Source organism: Tamandua tetradactyla, chromosome 1 (genome assembly GCF_023851605.1).
Source record: "Tamandua tetradactyla isolate mTamTet1 chromosome 1, mTamTet1.pri, whole genome shotgun sequence".
NCBI classification, from domain to species: Eukaryota; Metazoa; Chordata; class Mammalia; order Pilosa; family Myrmecophagidae; genus Tamandua; species Tamandua tetradactyla.
In genome coordinates this window covers 26,730,618-26,747,340 of record NC_135327.1, presented here as the reverse complement: position 1 = coordinate 26,747,340, position 16,723 = coordinate 26,730,618, and positions in this window count along the sequence as shown.

The following is a 16,723-nucleotide window of genomic DNA, read 5'->3' as shown; positions in this document are numbered from 1 at the left end:
CTCTGAAGGTAATCGACTGTAATAAAGCAATGGCCTTAAGTTTGGAAAGCGTCATTTGAAGCTTAGAGTCTTCATCCCCGGTAGTCCGGTTAATCCAGAAAAGCCTCTGACTTGCCCCAGCCATACCAATTATCTCTTTACTCCTGTGCTCCTGTTCTCTGGGGCCTGTCTTGCTGTTTAACTTGCAGCCATGCATATGCTTCAGACTCCATGACTTTACTTCCAGCCAGCATGCCAGCGAAGGTTCCTGAGAGCAAACAAAGTGCAAAATACAAAAGATTTGGCTTAAACCACGCACGTCCATACACAACAAGAGAAATCAAAGAAAGTCCCCATTGAATGCCAAAGATCATTCGAGAAGGAGGAGAACTATAATCAGGGAGAAAATTTAATATGCAATACTTCATGTTGGATTAAGTGTACCAAGCAGCTGAAAAATGAGGCAGTAGATAGAAAACAAATGTTCAAACGTCTCCGTGGGTGACCTCCAAGTCTCCACCAGCTCCTGATTCTTCAGTCATAATTCAAGTAGGTTGGCCTGGATATAATGGCTTGGCTGGTGGAATTCCATGATCTATCAGCGGTACTTCCAAGGCGGTCAGTGGTTCCTTCTATGGAGCCCAGCAGACTGACATGTTTCTCTAGCAGGATGGACGCCCACATCTCTGTTTGGCTGGGCAGAAAACTACCTCTAAGCTCATCTTTCCAAGAGCTCAACTCCATGTGGGCAGAGATGGGGGGCAGGTCGGGGGAAGGCAGGGAGAGTCAACAAAGAGCAGATGCTCTGAAGGAGCTTATCCTGGAATGGGAAGGGGCTGCCATCTAGGTGACTTTGGCATAACCGGCCTTCAGCAAGGGACCTTGTGTCTGTCTGCTCATTAGTCCCTCTATTCATCTCATTCATCCAACTTTCAACTACCTACCCACCATTCAGCCAAGCTACCGCCTTGATCAGTTGTTTGGAAACTTCTAAAACTCTTTAGGTCCTAAAGAAAACTTTTGGTTTTCCTCCCTGGTAGACACCTTCTAAAATGACTGCCAATGACCTCGCCCCTCACCCCTGCTGTTCGTGGCCTTGCAGGATCCCTTCCTCCCCTTGAGTTTAGACCTAGTGATTCACTTCTAACCAATAGAATACAGCAAAAGTGGTGGGAAGTCTCCTCCGAGATGAGGTTACAAAAGACTGTGATTGCCATCTTGCCCTCTCTCTAGCACTTCGCTCACTGGGAAACCAGCTCTCATATAGTGAGCTGACCTCTGGAGAGGCTCAGGGGACAGGGAACCCTCAGTCTCACAGCTGCCAAGGAGTTGAATCCTGCTGACACTCAGGATTGGTCCTGAGTGGTCCTGAAAGTGGAGCCTCCTCCAGTAGAGCCTGGAGGTGACAATGGCCCCAGGTGACAACACCACTTGCAGACTCATCAGAGACCCCGAGCCAGATGCACCCAACTAAGCCACACCCAGACTTCTGAGCCACAGGAAGTATGAGATAATAATATGTGTTGTTTTGGTCCTTACAGTTTGGGGTCATTTGCTATGCAACAATAAATAACTAACACACCTAGTCTTTCCCATGTCATAAAGCAGTACCCTGGCTACCCAGTTCCTGGAGCTGATCCATCAGTGTGAACTATTGGCTTTATCTCTAAAACATATGCCCGGCCTGTCTCCTTCTTCCCACTTACCCTGCTGCCGTCTGAATCCAAGCCAGACTCACCTCTCACCTGCACGCCTTTATCAGCCTCCTGACTGGTCTCCCAACTTCCACTCCCTCCTGCCCCAATTCATTCTCACCAATGGCTGGGATGCACTTCCCTGCTTCTAACCCGCCCAGGGTTCCATGCCCATGGGATGAAAGCCAAGCTCCTCCCATAGCCCTTATTTTTTCCCCATCTGCTATCCCCCACCCCTGCCACCTCCTGGCTCACCCACTCCAGTCCCCCAGGACTTCCTTCTGTTCTTGCCTGTGCCAAGCTTGTCTTCACAAAGGTATCTGCAACTCCTTGACCTAGAACAGCTCCTCGCAGCTGTGTGAGCTGCTGCTCGCCCTCCAATTCTCAGCTCAGCGTCCCCTTTTCCATTTCTCTCTAGCACACGAGCCTGTTTTAGTGTCATGGTAGAACTCTCACTATGTGGGATTACCTTGACTGTTTGTGTACATATCCTCTCCCTCTATAAGGTCACGTGGCTCCCGCAGAACTTTATTTTCTCACTGTTCTGGAGACCAGAAGTCAGAAACCAAGGCGTCTGCTCCCTCCAGCGGCTCTAGGGGACAATCTGTTTTCTTGCTTCTTCCAGCTCCTGGTGGCTCTGGGTGTCCCTTGGTCTGTGACCACGTCCCTCCATTCTCTCATTCCTGTGGCTGCACGACCTCCGCTTCTTCCCCCTCTCTCTCTTATGAGGACACTCACCACTGGATTTAGGGCCAACCTGTGTAATCCAGGATGGTCTCCTTCTAATATCGTTAATTACAGCTGCAAAGACCGTTTTGCCAAATAAAGTCACATTCACAGATTCTGGGGAACGTATCTTTTGGGGCTCACCATACCACACACCACATCTTATTGACCACTTCCAACTGTTCCAGATCTTTCCGGGAGTTCTTTATAAGTGTTTGTTGAACGAATGAGTGAGTGAATCCACCAATTAGTTCGATGGTTCAATGCTTTTCCTCCTGGAGGCCCCACCCCCAGACTTTCTGATCCAGTGGGTCTGGGGTAGGGCCTGAGAATTTGCATTGCTAACAGGTCCGCAGCCATCACACCTGCTGCTGGCGGGGGGCCAGGCTCTGAGCACCCCTGCTCTGGGAGATCTATTCTTCCATGCAGCCATTAGCAGGACCTAAGTTATAATTCAGATTTCACTTTTCCCCTTAAAGAGCTCATAGGCCTCCAGCTTCTCCCAGCTGTCCCTGGTCATCCTTGTCAAAGCAAAAAATGGATCTGATTAGCAAATTCTTCATCAAACAGCTATGTACCTTATGTCCTCCCTGGGAATAATTGAGTTAAAACAGCTGTCTGGAAAAGACTGTATAGAACCTCGGCCAGGAGGAGCAGTGCCAGGTGGGAGGTGGGTGTCTTCCCAGGTTCTCTGAACTCACATCTCTGAGGCCACACCTGGGAGGTGTGGCTGACCCCATGGGCTGGCCCACTACTACTCCAAAATATAGAATGTCTGCTTTCTGAGGCCTGTTTTCTACAGAAGAAAAAAGTGCAGGCTATCTCAAAAACAGCATCTAAAATATGAGTTTTTAGCCAAGAAGACTCGAGGTGATGTGGGGCTCTCCCAGGGAGACCAGCTACCTTACCTGGGCTTTTGCTCAGTGATTCTCACTTCCAGCCCAGCAGTGGATCATTTTAAAGTCAGGTTTATCAAGGGCTAATTACCTAGATTCAAGTTCATTGCTTTTTAAGTATACAGTTCCATGAATTGTGTACAAAGGCACATGAACTGGCAAGCACTGCATGATCAAAATACAGAACAGCGTCATCACCCCTGAGTCCCCAGCAGCCCCTTTGGAGTTAAGCCCTTCCCCCACCCCACTCCACTGATACGTTTACTGTCTCTAGGGCTTTGCCTTTTCCAGAAGTTTCCATAAACAGAATCATACTGTATGCTGCTTTTGAGATTCATCCTTGTTGTGTGAATCTACAGTTTGCTCCTTTTTGTTGCTGAGTAGTATTCCATTGTACACATGTACCACAGTTTGTTTATCCATTCCTTGGCTCAGCGACACTCAGTCACCTCCAGTTTCGGGGGTTATAAATAAAGTTGGTACAACTATTTGTGTGCAGGTTTTTGTGTGGGCAGTTTTCATTTCTTTGGGATAAATGCCTAGTGGGATTGCTGGATCATGTGGTAAATATGTGTTTAACTATATAAGGAACTGCTGAATTGGTTTTCAAAGTGGCTGCACAGTTTTGCATTTCTATTTGGAGTAAATGAGAGTTTGGTTGCTCAATATCCCCACCTGCTCTTTGTTCTGCAAGAATTTAAAATTCTATCTAGTCTGTTGGAAGCGTAGCTGTATCTCCTTGTGGTTTCCATGTGGATTTCTCTGGTGACTGATGGTGTTCAGCTTCTTTTCTTCTGTCTATTAGCTACTCACACATCTTTTGTGAAGTGTCTGTTAAAAGCTTTTGCCCATTTTCTTAATTGAGTGTTTTTTTCATTGTATTATAACAACTATTCATACATTCTGGATAAATGTATTACCAGATGTGGGTTTGGCAAACATTTTGTCCCAATCTGTGGCTTGTTGTATTAGTTATCCATTGCTGTGTAACAAATTATCCCCAAACTGTGATTACAATGATAAACATATATTAACTCCCAGAGTTCCTGGGCGTCGTGGATCAGACTCAGCCTGGCTGGCTGGTACTGGCTTCGGGTCTCATTGAGGGTTGTGATTAAGATTTCATCAGAGACTGCTATCACCTGGAGGCCAGGATGGGGCCACAAGGGCTGCTTTCAAGATGGCACATCACGGGGTGCTGCTTCTCAACAGGAAACCTCAGTTTCTCCCCATGCGGCCGTTCCCAGCTGCAGCTCGAGCTCCTCGGAATGTGGCTGCTGGCTTCTCCCGGAGCGAGCATTCCAAAAGAAGGCAAGGCGCGGGCAGAAGTCTGTCCCACAAAATCCTATTAGGGTCACTCAGGTCAGCCCTATCCCACGGAGGAGGGCCCCACTCGGGGGCATGAGTGGCAGGAGGTGAGGTTCTTTGGCAACCACAGTTGTGTGTTTATTTTCTTAACAGCATCTTTCAAAAAGCAGCCTGGGAGCAGTTGATTCTCCCTTCTGAGCCTGGCGATAACAATCCCACCCTCAGCGGGTTCCGTCTGGGAAAGCACGTTGTGAACTCACCCCTTCCCTCAACCCCACTGTCTTTCAAAGTTGCCATTCGGCTCTTAGAAGCTAAACTTCAGCTTCTCCCAGACCCCAAGGTTTTCATTCTCTGACTTCTTTATTTACTGAGATGCTCCCACAGCCCCAAGCTGTTCCCGGTGCTAAGTGCAAATGATCCAACAGAGGACAAAATAAAGTTCCTGCCCTCATAGAGCTTCTCCGGGGGGGAAATGGATGAGAAGGAGTCACAATAGGATCTGTAGCCCAGGTCGGAAGCAGGGCCAGGCACTACACTTCTCATATAATCCTACAGCATTCCGGGTGGTGACCACCCCTTGTTCTGTAGATTTATAGAGGCCCAGAAAGGTTAAGTGACTTGCCCAAGGTCACACAGCTCATTAAGGGAAGTCAAACACTGGGTGGTCTGATTCTCACCTCTAGGAAGAAAGTCAATTTCTGAAAAGTCCTTAAAAGCCAGAGAGGGAGTGTGGAGTGGCCTGGGGTGGGTTCGGTGCTGTATCCCAGCGGGCAGGAAGACCAGCCTACAAGCTCTAGCATTGCTGAAGGGGACCCCTTGGTGCCCCCACAGCTTCCTCCTGACACACACACACACACACACACACACACGCACACACACACACACACACACACACAAGCCCTGGCAGGGCCTCTGACCCCTTGGCCTCCAGGCAGGGAATTGACCAAGTCTCATGAGCAATTACATTTCATACAAGATAAGAACTGTCCAGGAGATGCTTAACAAGATTCTTTCTAAAGCTTGGATTTCTTTGAGTTGGAACAGCCAAGGGGCTGTGTTGGGTGTGTTTTCCCGTTCCCAGGAACAGGCTGATCTCCGTGAGTGGAAGGAAAACAGAGCAGCTGCTGCTTGTGCCCCTGTGAAGGCATCTGGCAGGCTTGGTGGATTCTGAGCTCACAGTTTCCTCTGCTTGCTTCCCCCCAGCCCCTCAGCTTTGCCAGGCCAGCTGCAAGGTGCTGCTTCTCCCTTAGGAGATGCCCTGTATTGGAATCTGAGCCCAGATGGGCCCTGTCCACCAGGAAGGCCTGCCTGGGGCACATTCCAGCCAGCTTCCAGGCCTCCTCTGCCAGCCCTCCCAGAGGACCCTCCACCAAGCGTGCCCTCTCTGAGCCTCAGTCTCCTCACGTGTGCAAGCCGGAGGTGGCCTGAATAGGGGACCTAGAGCCAGGGCCTCTGCCGTGTGCCTTCCTTGGATGCCCTAAGGACCCGCCCATTTGGGTCCTGAAGGGCTGTCATTGGGAGCGTCCTTTCTTGTCCCTTGGGCCCCAGTGCCTGCGGGTAGACCTGCCAGGGCCCACACCGGACCGAATTTCAGAGAAACAATGAACAGTCTTTTAGTATAAGCACATTTCAGGAAATATACTGAAAAGTAATCTGCTATTTCTCTGAAATTTGGACTTAACTGGGTGTCCTGCATTTTCATTTGCTAAATGTGGGCATCCAATTGGGGAGAGTACAGCCACCAGGAGGGTCAGGGTCGTGGGGGTGGGGCGAGGCCTCGGTATCTGCTGACCTCAGTTCCCAGGCATCTTGGTGCCTGGCGTCCTTCACCTATGCTTGGAGAAGTGTGGTCTGCGGGCCTAGGCCGGGAGCTGAGAATGGAAGGAGGAGCAGGCCTTCCCCTCAGCTCCTCTGCTGGCCAGGAGCTTCCCCCCCACCCCCCGTCTCTGCACACCAGGGGGAGGGGAGGTCACTGGAGGTGGGCAACGCAAGTGTCCTGGTTTAAAGCCCTGGGGTATTGAGTCAGGCAGCCCTGTGTTCGAATCCTGTTTCTCACTGACAGCGTGACTTTGATCAAGTCACTTTACCTCTCTGCCCTTCGGTTTCTTATAGAGAGATGAAAATAGGAGCACTTCACAGGCTCTCGGGGACAGATTGAGACTGCATGTGGAATGTGCTGAGCTCAGCACTGCACACGCAATGATTGATCATTTGCCCACAGTAATAGCAGCCACACTACTTGCTAATGCACATGGAGCCTGGCATTACTACAAGCTCCCTGCTTGCCTTAGCTCAGAGAGTCCCCCTCCCGGCTCTTGGCAAGGCACGGTCCAGGGGTGTGCAGTGCCCAGCCCCAGCAGCTGTCTGTAGCAGCCCTAGGGCAAGGCTTCATGCCGATCCATTTTGCCGATAGTGAGCCTGGGTTACAGAGAGGTGCGGGGTGCTCACAAAGCCACAGTCCTGGGGACAGCCATGCCCACACTTGGGCTTGGATATGGCCGCGGCCCCACAGCTTACCACCACATGAGCTGCTTGGGATTTGGTGGCTGTGAGAATCAGGGCGCCAACAGATTCTGCTCCTGAGAGCTAAGATATAAGCAAGACGACTCAGCCTCAGTCCAGTGGGGGACACGGGGGACAACAAAAAACAAAACAAAACCAGGAAAATGGCAGCGCACATTGTGTGTGTGGGGGGGGGACTGGGACTTAAGGCGCCAACTGGTCTGACTGCCCCACGCGGGGATGCCAGCCCAGGAGGGGGCCCAGCAAGGTTGGGGGAGGGGAGGGGACTTGTGCTGCAGCACTGGGTCTGTAGGTTGGACCTCAGGTGAGGCTTATTAAGGGACCAGGTGGCCAGCCCCTCACCTTGTGATTTTACAGGATTGCATGTGGTCTGCGGAAATGTGGGCACCCAAAACCTAATATGGTTGGGGTGTGATCGAGGAAGTGGCCCCTGGGATCCCTGCAAGCCCTCACCTGCTCTGTGTCTTATGGAAAGGGGGTGCAGGGAGCTGACATCCTTCGGACCTGGTGTCAAGCCCTGGCTTCCTTGCCAGCTGGCTCTGTGACCCTGGGCAAAGCCTTTACCCTCTCTGATCCTCAATTTATAGGATGTGACAAGTGACGATCTTAAAACCTATGTCACAGGACTGTCGTGGGCATTAACATGGGCACAGAATCTGCAAAAGACACCAAGAGCACCTGGGATCTGCCTGTTTCCTCGCCAATCTGCCCTCTGTGTTGACTCCAGGGTGATTATAAAAACAAGCCAAGGTCCTCCTTCTTGTCTCACCATACTCGCTCGTGCCTCGGGGTCTTTGCATGTGCTGTCTCCTCTGCTTCTAATGCCCTTCCTTCTCTCAGCTATCTCCTCTTCATCCTGCAGGCTCAAGGTCACACATCCCTCTACCATCCGCACAAGTGGCTCCCTGCACCTGGGTGCCACTGAACTTGTTGGAGCTGTGGTTTAATGTCTTTACTGCTAGGGATTTGACTCCTGTGTCCTCCCCACCAGTCCATGAGCCCAGAGAGGCAGGGATGATGTCAGCTTCTGCTCATCACCATCCCCAGCCCTTCACACTGGGATGTCCCTGGCAGGCACAGGGCTGGAAGGAAGCAGAGGGATGGATGCTCAGGAATTCCACGCTAAACCCTCTAGTTGCCTCTGCTTTCCTTTATTTTGTTTCCTTCCATAGAAGGCCAAGAGATTCCAAGTCAGAGGGAGGAAGGAAAGGAGGCCATTTGCTGCGTGGGTCTCTTGCAGGTTTGTGGGGAAATGTTCTCTGTGGCTTCTCTGGGCATGGCTTGTGCCAAAATAGACAGGCTCCTCGTCTCGTCCGCTTCCCGCGCCCTCCTCTCCCCGCAGTGGAGCCCTCCACGCTGCAGCCGCGCTGGCCCCAGCTCCTGGCACAGGGTTCCAGCCAAAAGAGGAGCAACCAGTGTGCCAGCCCAGGCTGACCGCGGGTGCCAGTCCAAGTGGGCTCTGTGCCGGCCTCCGCGCTCTGGGCACCTGGGGAGAACTCTGCTCAGCGGCAGGAAAGGGGATTCCCTCTCCCGCCGCCCCCCTCCTGCTTCCCCACGCGCACCCAGGCTGGGGGGGCGTGACGAAGGCACAGGGGGCAGAGGGAAAGACAAAGGGCAAAGCCCGCTGACACACGCAGTCGGCTCCCAGCTTCCTGAAACAACAGAAGTGGGCTTTCTCCCAGTGCTGGAGGCCAGCAGTCTGCATCCAAGGCGTCGTCAGGGCCGGTTCCCGCGGGAGGCTCCCGGGACGCTCCTTCCTGGCCGCTTCCAGCTTCCGGCAGTTGGCAACCTCCTCGGCCTTCCTGGGCTTGGGGCAGCCTGACGCCACCCTCTGCCTCTGTGCTCCCACGGCCTTCTCCTCTCGGGGCTTCTGTGCCTGTGTCCAAATGTCCCTCTTCTTATAAGGACACCATTCATTGGGTTAGCGCCCCCTGATCTTCTGTGATCTCTCTTAACTGGATTCCATTTGCAAAGACCCTATGTCCCAGTAAGGTCCTATCGCAGGTCCCGGGGAGACTTGGATATGTCTCTTTGGGTGACATGACATGAACCAATACAGCCATGGACTGACTGCAAGCTTCTCACCCACCAGCAGGTTTGGAAATGCCAAGGCAGGCAAAAGAGCATGCCTGGCTACGAGTATAACACGAGGAACTAAAAAAAGAGGAGGGAGTCAGAGAACAAGTATTTGTCAACATTAGCCAACGCTGGCCAAGACAGTGTTGCTAAATCTGGAGCTGTGATTTCTGGTGGGTTCTGTTATGAATCAAATTGTTCATCGGACTCTTCCAGGGCCTGGACAATTGTCACTCAGGTGCTTCTGTCTCCTGGGTGCTATGTCTCTGACTCCTGCTCACCCTTCAGCCTTCTGAAAGCCCATTTTCTTAACCCACTCCTTCAGGAACCCAAGCACAGGGCATGAGGAACAGGCCCAAGGATGTCAATCTAGGTGAGAGTTGCATTTTCCTTTCAAATGGATAAGCAGGCCTAAGGGGGATTTATACATCAGTCTTCTGCAAATTTGGTTGATGTGAGTCCATCCCAAGAGTTGACAAAATCCAGGACACCTATGAGACCTTAATTTCTGTGCCTGAAAAGATATTATCCATCCTGGGGACTTGATCTGGATATACAAATTCTCATTCCTGCATGACCACAGAAAATTGCCAATATTTAGCTTTTTCTAGCTGCATAAAACAGCAGCTTCTCATGGTTCAATCTTCCAGTGGCATCGCCTGGCATTGCTGTTGTCATCATTCCATGAGTTTCAGAGGTTAAGTGTCCCACAACACAACTTTAGGAATCAGCATTTGAACCGAGGGGGCTCCAAGGAGGTCCTGGACAACACTGGACTCCTTCTGTCCCCTCTCCAAAGCTCTGCCACTCCCGTGGTCTGGGCCACCTTCATCTCTTACCTGTCATACCCGATAGCTTCCCAGCTGGTCCTGGTCCATGTGGTTGCTTTGCTGCTCTGCAAGCCAAGAAATGCCCCTGCTTAGAAGTCTCTGTAAGGCTTTCCACCAGCCCAGAGAAAAAGCATTGCTCCAGCTCATGGTTCACAGGGTTCTCCCCACTACTCGCCCACTGCTCCCTGAGCTCAAGCCCCCTATCATGGCATAAGCTTACTCATCCCCAAAACAGGATGAAAGCAACAATCACACAAACTGCACCTATTCACTAATCCGTTCACTAGACAAATGCCCACTGGGCACCTCCTCTGTGCCCGGAATATGATAATGAGACGTCAGCAAAACCCCTACCCTCACAGAGCTTCGATTCTAGTGAGGGAGGCAGAAGCCAACCAGTAAACAAACACCACCATCTGTGTTATGCAGAGAAAGAAAAGCAATTCCAAGGGGTAGAGAGAGCCAGGGTGCTCAGGGAAGCTTCTTGGGGGAGGTAGTATTGAGTAGAACCAAAACATATCTAGAAGAGCATTCCAGGAATGAGAACAGGAAGTGCAAAGGCCCTGGGGCACACATGTGCATGGTGCACTCAAGAAATGGCAAGGCAACCAGTGCAGATGGAGCAAGGGGTGCAAGTGGAAGGGGAGTGAGTTCTGAGAGGGGACATTGGATACTCATGAGGCACAGTCCTTGGCACCAGGGAAAAACTTGAGAACTGTGGGCCTATATGATGGGTATTGTCCCCATCTTCCTAGAAGTTTTGCAGCCAAGGTGCGCCGGTTTGAAACTGTTATGTAAAGTCATGCTCTTTAGATCCAATCTCGTGAGTGCAGACATATTGTGGGTGGGACCTTTTGGTTAAATTATTTCCATGGAGATGTGGCCCTGCCCCATTCGAGGTGGATCTTAGTTAGTTTCCTGGAGTCCTTAAAATTGCTTACAGAGAGAGAGTTCAGAGTAGACACAGAGGGCAGAGAGATGAAACCAAGAGACAGTTGATTGGAGAAGCAGAAGAAGGACACCTTGGGAGATGCCAGAAACTGAGAGCCGTTTGAAACCAGAAGCCAGAGACAAGGACAGCTGACATTGCCTTGTGCCTTCCCACGTGATGGAGAAACCCTGGATACAATCAGCCTTTCTAGAGTGAAGTTATCCTCTTGCTGATGCCTTAATCTGAACAGTTTCATGGCCTTAGAACTGTAAATTTGTAACCTAATAAATACCCTTTGTAGAAGCCAGTCCATTTCTGGTATATTTTATTCTGGCAATATTAGCAAACTGGAACACAAGGTGAGGGCTCTGAATGATCCCCTGTCTGTCTGTCTGTCTGTGTGTTCGTTCATTCCTCCATTTGTTCAGTGGTCCTCCAAGCATCCACCCAGGCCCTGCCAAAGCAGGGAGAGTCAGCTGCCTGGAGCTTCCTGTCCTCCCTCTTCTTGCATGCTCCCACTGAAGGCAGCCGCGCTGCACCTGGCATTGAGGCCGCACGTGTTGGCCCAGGGTGGCGGGATCAGTATCAGGATGGGTTTGCTGGACCCTGCTTCCTTCTGGGTGGCCCAGGCTGCACAATGCCCCATTGTTCCCTGGCAGTCCCCAGGAGCTTCCTCAGGACGTGGTGGCTATTTTGGGTGCCGGCTAAAGGCCTGGATTCGCTCACTGCAAGCATTTTTCTCAGGAGGAAGGTCAGTGGGCCCCTGGCTGGGAGGTAAACCAGCCTTGCCTGGCTCCAGGTTCCCACTGAATTTCCAACTTCCTCCTTGAAGCAGAGGTGGGGACATCTATACAGCGCCGGGCAGGGGCCTGCTGGAGGCAGCGGTGCTTTCTGTTTGCAAAGGCCACCGCCAGGGCCTCCCTGTTTTGGGAAGCGCCTGTCCTCTCCGGGAGCTTCTCAGACCTCAGGGAGCCCAACCTCACACCTCCAAGAATCCAGAAACCTGGAGTCAGGAGCCGCTGAGTTAGGAACCATGCTCCAGCACACATGGCCAGGCCAAGGGGCTCAGAGCATCCAAATTCCATCCCAGACTCAGAAAACTACTTTCTTCTGGAAAATGCAAGCACGCACACATTTGCATTCAATTTCAGGCAGGCTCTAGAGCCCAGGTCAGCACAACTGTTTCGATAGGAAGTCTTGGGTGAGGGGGTGGCAGGCCCTGATTCTGCCATTTATGAGCTGTGTGTCCTAGGACGAGTTCATGAACCTCTCTGAGCCTCAGGTTCATCACAAAGGGTTCACAATAATTGTGTTTCTACCTTGTAACATTGTTGTGAGGAATAAATAGACTGTGTCATCTCAACTGGGACAGTACTGCGCCCAATGGGCCCAAAATTGGTTGGGGTGGGGGTGCCACAAAAAAAAAATCATACTCTCTGTATAAAGCACAAATATACACACAATACATAAACAGCTATACAGTCTATCTCTGGTGTTAAAATTTCAGGAGATGGGGGCTATTAGGACAAGTGTCTAAAAAGGCTCCTTAGTGGTGCAATAATTTAGAAGTTTACAAACTGATGAGGGAGTGAAAGGTGGTGCTGGAACACAGTAAGTGCCCCATGAACCTCTGCTACTTTATTAGAGGGTGCAAGTCATAGAGTCAAGGGCAAGAGCTTGGGCTAAAGAGCCATGCTGCTGGGATAGAATACATGCCCTGCCCCTTTCCGGCTGTGTGACCCTGGGCAAATTGCTTGACCTCTCTATGCCTCATATTTCTTATCTCTAAAGCAGAGATGACAAGAGAACCCTGGTTCCCATGTAGAGTGAATGGGTTAATGTGTGTTGCACTCAAGAAGCACTCAATAAACACGAGCCATTGCCATCATTTATATTTGAAACTGTTATCACTATGATTATAACATGGGAAGACTCTTGGGAGTCAGTGGTTCTCAGGGAAGGGGAGCCCTACAGGATGGCATCTGGACAAGGGCTTTCCATCCAGGACGGCGGGGTTCAAGGTTAGCCCTAATAGGGCGTGCTCCTTCTTGCTTCTGTTGGGGACTGGATTCAGTTCCCCACTCGGGGCAGAGGCTGGTGGGCAGGTGAGTGGGGGTGGGGGGCGGGGAGTGGGCAGTAGCTCAGCAGACCACTCTGAGATGAAATAAGGGGAAGCACTTTGCACATGGATGCACACTTGTGACAGCTGCAGGTATCCAGGGAATCCTGGCTTTGGAGCAAGGTGTTCTTGGTGCATAAATCTGTTCCAAATCTCAGCCTTGATCCACCCTATCTCAGCTGTCATGGGTGGGGGTGCCAGGGGTCACTTTTCAGCCACTGCACTCAGCTGCTCCCTCTCCCCTCTCCCTGAGGCAGGGAGGGGCTGGTACCTTTCACAAGGCTTCTTAGGTGGATGGTGAGCCCCTCGTTTTCCAGGTCTGGGTCCCTAGATCATGGCCTTAGGAGATGAAGGAGGTCTCTGCAAGGCTCCACATGACCCACCTGCCTCCTTTCCCACCTCCCCTTCTGTCCCAGCTGTCCCTGTTCCGCTGGGCCTTTGCACATTCTGCCCATTGCCTAGAGCGCTCTCCCCATGCCTGTGTCCGTCTCAGCCTCCACGCCACAGCTGAAATGTCGCCTCTCCTTAGGGACCTTCCATAACACCCCTACCCCCATCTAATCCCCCTCGATTCCATATCCCTGTCTCACATCCCAGGAGGCCCTGGTACCCTTGGACTGTGGGAACGAGGCCAGGATCTTTCACAGCCCTGGACATTTTTTCAGTCATCTCCATTTTTCAGCTGTGAACCCTAAGGGGGTCCCTCAAAAGTATGAGAGTGCAGGGAATCTTCTGGAACCCCACCCAAGGCTCAGGGAAAGGGCTGGCTGGAAGGGAGGCCTCAAGGTCACAAGAGGATGGCTGTCCAGGCTCCTGCTTATACATTTCTCTTCAAGGAGCATTTTCTTAAAATTTCTATTGCCTCTGGACATGGAAGCAGGGTTATGTGGGACCCAGAATTCCATTAGGCAGGATAAGCAGACTGCGTGGAAAGATCCAGATAAACACCACTGGAGGCACTAATGGGAGCTGATGCTTAGGTAGGGCCTGGAGGCCCTGGGCTCCTTGAGCACAAAGCTCTCCCACGGAAACTTCCTTCTTGCCGGCCCCAAATGACAGGTCCCTTGGAAAGGCAGCTGCCCACCGCACCCTCCTCTGGCCGGGGTCTGTGGCTGGACCGCAAATGGGTTTTTGAGACTCACCAAGGGTCAGCCCCTGTACCAGACCCCCTGCAAAGAAGCGAAGGTGAGGCCGCGCGGGTGCGTCTGGGCCCAGCCAGCGTAGGGGTGTTGAGCTTGAGCCGGCAGAGTGACTTCACCTCTCTGGGCCTCGGCTTTCCCAGCTCCAAAGGGGACAGGTGCAGGAGCTCCCAGGCCCTGCAGCAGAGGCTCCTCCATGGCCCTGGGCGATCCCAGTCCCAAGCATCAGGGGCAGGGCCAGGCAAGGCTGGGGCAGAACTCACCACGGGTGTGGAGGGGAACGTGCCGGTCTGTCGGGTGCCCTGCCGTTGTCCCCCCTGAAACCACCCGCCTGCCTGCCATGCCCACCCGGGAAGGCCCTGGTTAGCGTCTGCCAGCCAATCAGGTTAGAAACCCTCCAGACCTCCTTCCCTCATATTAAAACAGCCATGCTGAGACCCTGGGCCTGGCGCGTAGCTAGATCTGTGTTTTACAGGCAATCATCGCCGTAATCCTTCCAAAAACTTCATAACATACTTACTGTCATTGGCTCTCATTTTATAGGTGTGAAACTGAGGCCCAGCCCGGCTAGAGACTCACACAAGATCCTGCCGCTAGAAAAGGCAGTGCCAGGATTCCCACGCACGGCTTGTGCCGAGTTCTTGTTCTTTTCCCAGTGCCTCCTGCTATTTCCTTCCTTTGCTGGACACATCCAGGAGACTCCAGAGGGGCATACCTTCCTTTCTCCTCCTCCTGCTTCCATCCATCTGGGAGCCAATCTTTCCATCTCTCCCTCCAGCCCTCCCTTCCTTCCTCTCCTTTATTTCCTTCTCTTCTCCAGTGATGAGGTAACACCCTCGGCTGACACCTATCGCTAGCTCCCCGAGGGTCAGTGTGCCCCCGAGTCCCAGCCCTGACAGCAGGACCAGCCCAGGCCTGACCCCGCCTCTCCTCCAGGCAGGGGAGCCCAGAACACCTTGCAGCCCCCTCACCTGATGCCTGGCAGAGGGCATTTCCCCACACGGCTTCTTCAATCTGTGAATTAAACAATCAACAAATGAAGACACCCAAGAAGAAGGGCCCTGGGCAGCGGGAGGGGGTGCCCTCTTCTCCCAAGCCAGTCGCCCCGGGGTGTGTTTATTCTGGCGTCTGGTGAATAGATTTGCCCTGGCGAAGACGCCACCTTCTCCGCTTCCTAGGGGGAGGGCACCTTGTCTCTTTAAAGTCAGCCCGTTGTGGCCACCGTGCCTATTCTTTCCACGGGGCATCTGCCAAGGTAAATGTTTGGATTGTTTTAAAAACTGACAATATATCACTGTGGGAACTTGAGGGTACAGAAACTTTTTTTTTTTCCTTTGAGGGAGGTGGGGGAGGCGAAGGTGGAAAGGTTTTCTCCCTTTTTCTCTGTTTCTTTAGCACAAAACACCATTGGGATCGGTGCTTGGCCCCTCGGACCCAAATAAATGAAGCCATAGTAATTACATCTCAGAGCTTGTCCCCCTTCCCAGCTTCTGAGGATAGAACAGCCACCTGTTATTTCCTAGCAGAGAAACAAAAAGGAAAAGGAGGCGAGGGACGAAGGGAAGGGTAGGTGGGGACTTCCCGCAGCACACCCCTCATGTTCTCGGGTGGGCAGTTTGAAATGTGTGATCAGAAAAGAAAGTGGGGAAAAAACCCATCTCGGAATGAAATCTACTTGCTCGGAACTCAACCTGCAGAAGGGGGAAAGGGGTGGTTTTAATTGAAGAGAACAAAATGGAGTAAGGCCTGGGCTTCAGGTACTTAGGGCCCTAACGGACTTGTTCCCTGGTGCAGTGGCCGCTGCCGCCACCTCATGCCAATTATGCTGCCGACCCCTCGCCATCAGCCTCCCCAAGTTAGATGCCGAGCCCCTGGGCCGCTGCCTACGGCCCCTAGAGAAGTCCTCAGATGAGGCAGTGAGGTAGGATACTGTGGTAGTTAGATTCAGTTGTCAACTTGGCCAGGTGAACGTACCTAGTTTTGTTGCTACGGACGTGAGCCAATGGTACGTGAACCTCATCTGTTGCTGATTACATCTGCAGTCGACTAGGAGGCGTGTCTGCTGCAATGAAGGATGTTTGACTTAATTGGCTGAGGCTTAAATGAGAGAGCGCAACGTAGCACAGCCCAAGCAGCTCGGCATACCTCATCTCAGCACTCACAGCTCAGCCCAGGCCTTTGGAAATGCAGAAAGGAATCACCCCAGGGAAAGTTGTTGGAACCCAGGGGCCTGGAGAGAAGGCCAGCAGAGACCATTCTGTGCCTTCCACGTAAGAAAGAACCTCAGTGGAAAGTTAGCTGCCTTTCCTCTGAAGAACTAACAATATAAATCCCCTTTTATTAAAAGCCAATCTGTCTCTGGTGTGTTGCATTCCGACATCTAGCAAACTAGAACAGATACCCAGGCCGAGGCTGGGCCCCATTCTCCGGGGTCACTGTGGCCCAGGATGACGTTGGAGATGACTAGAAAGTTCCATGACACAAGGCTCATCAGTGTTTCTG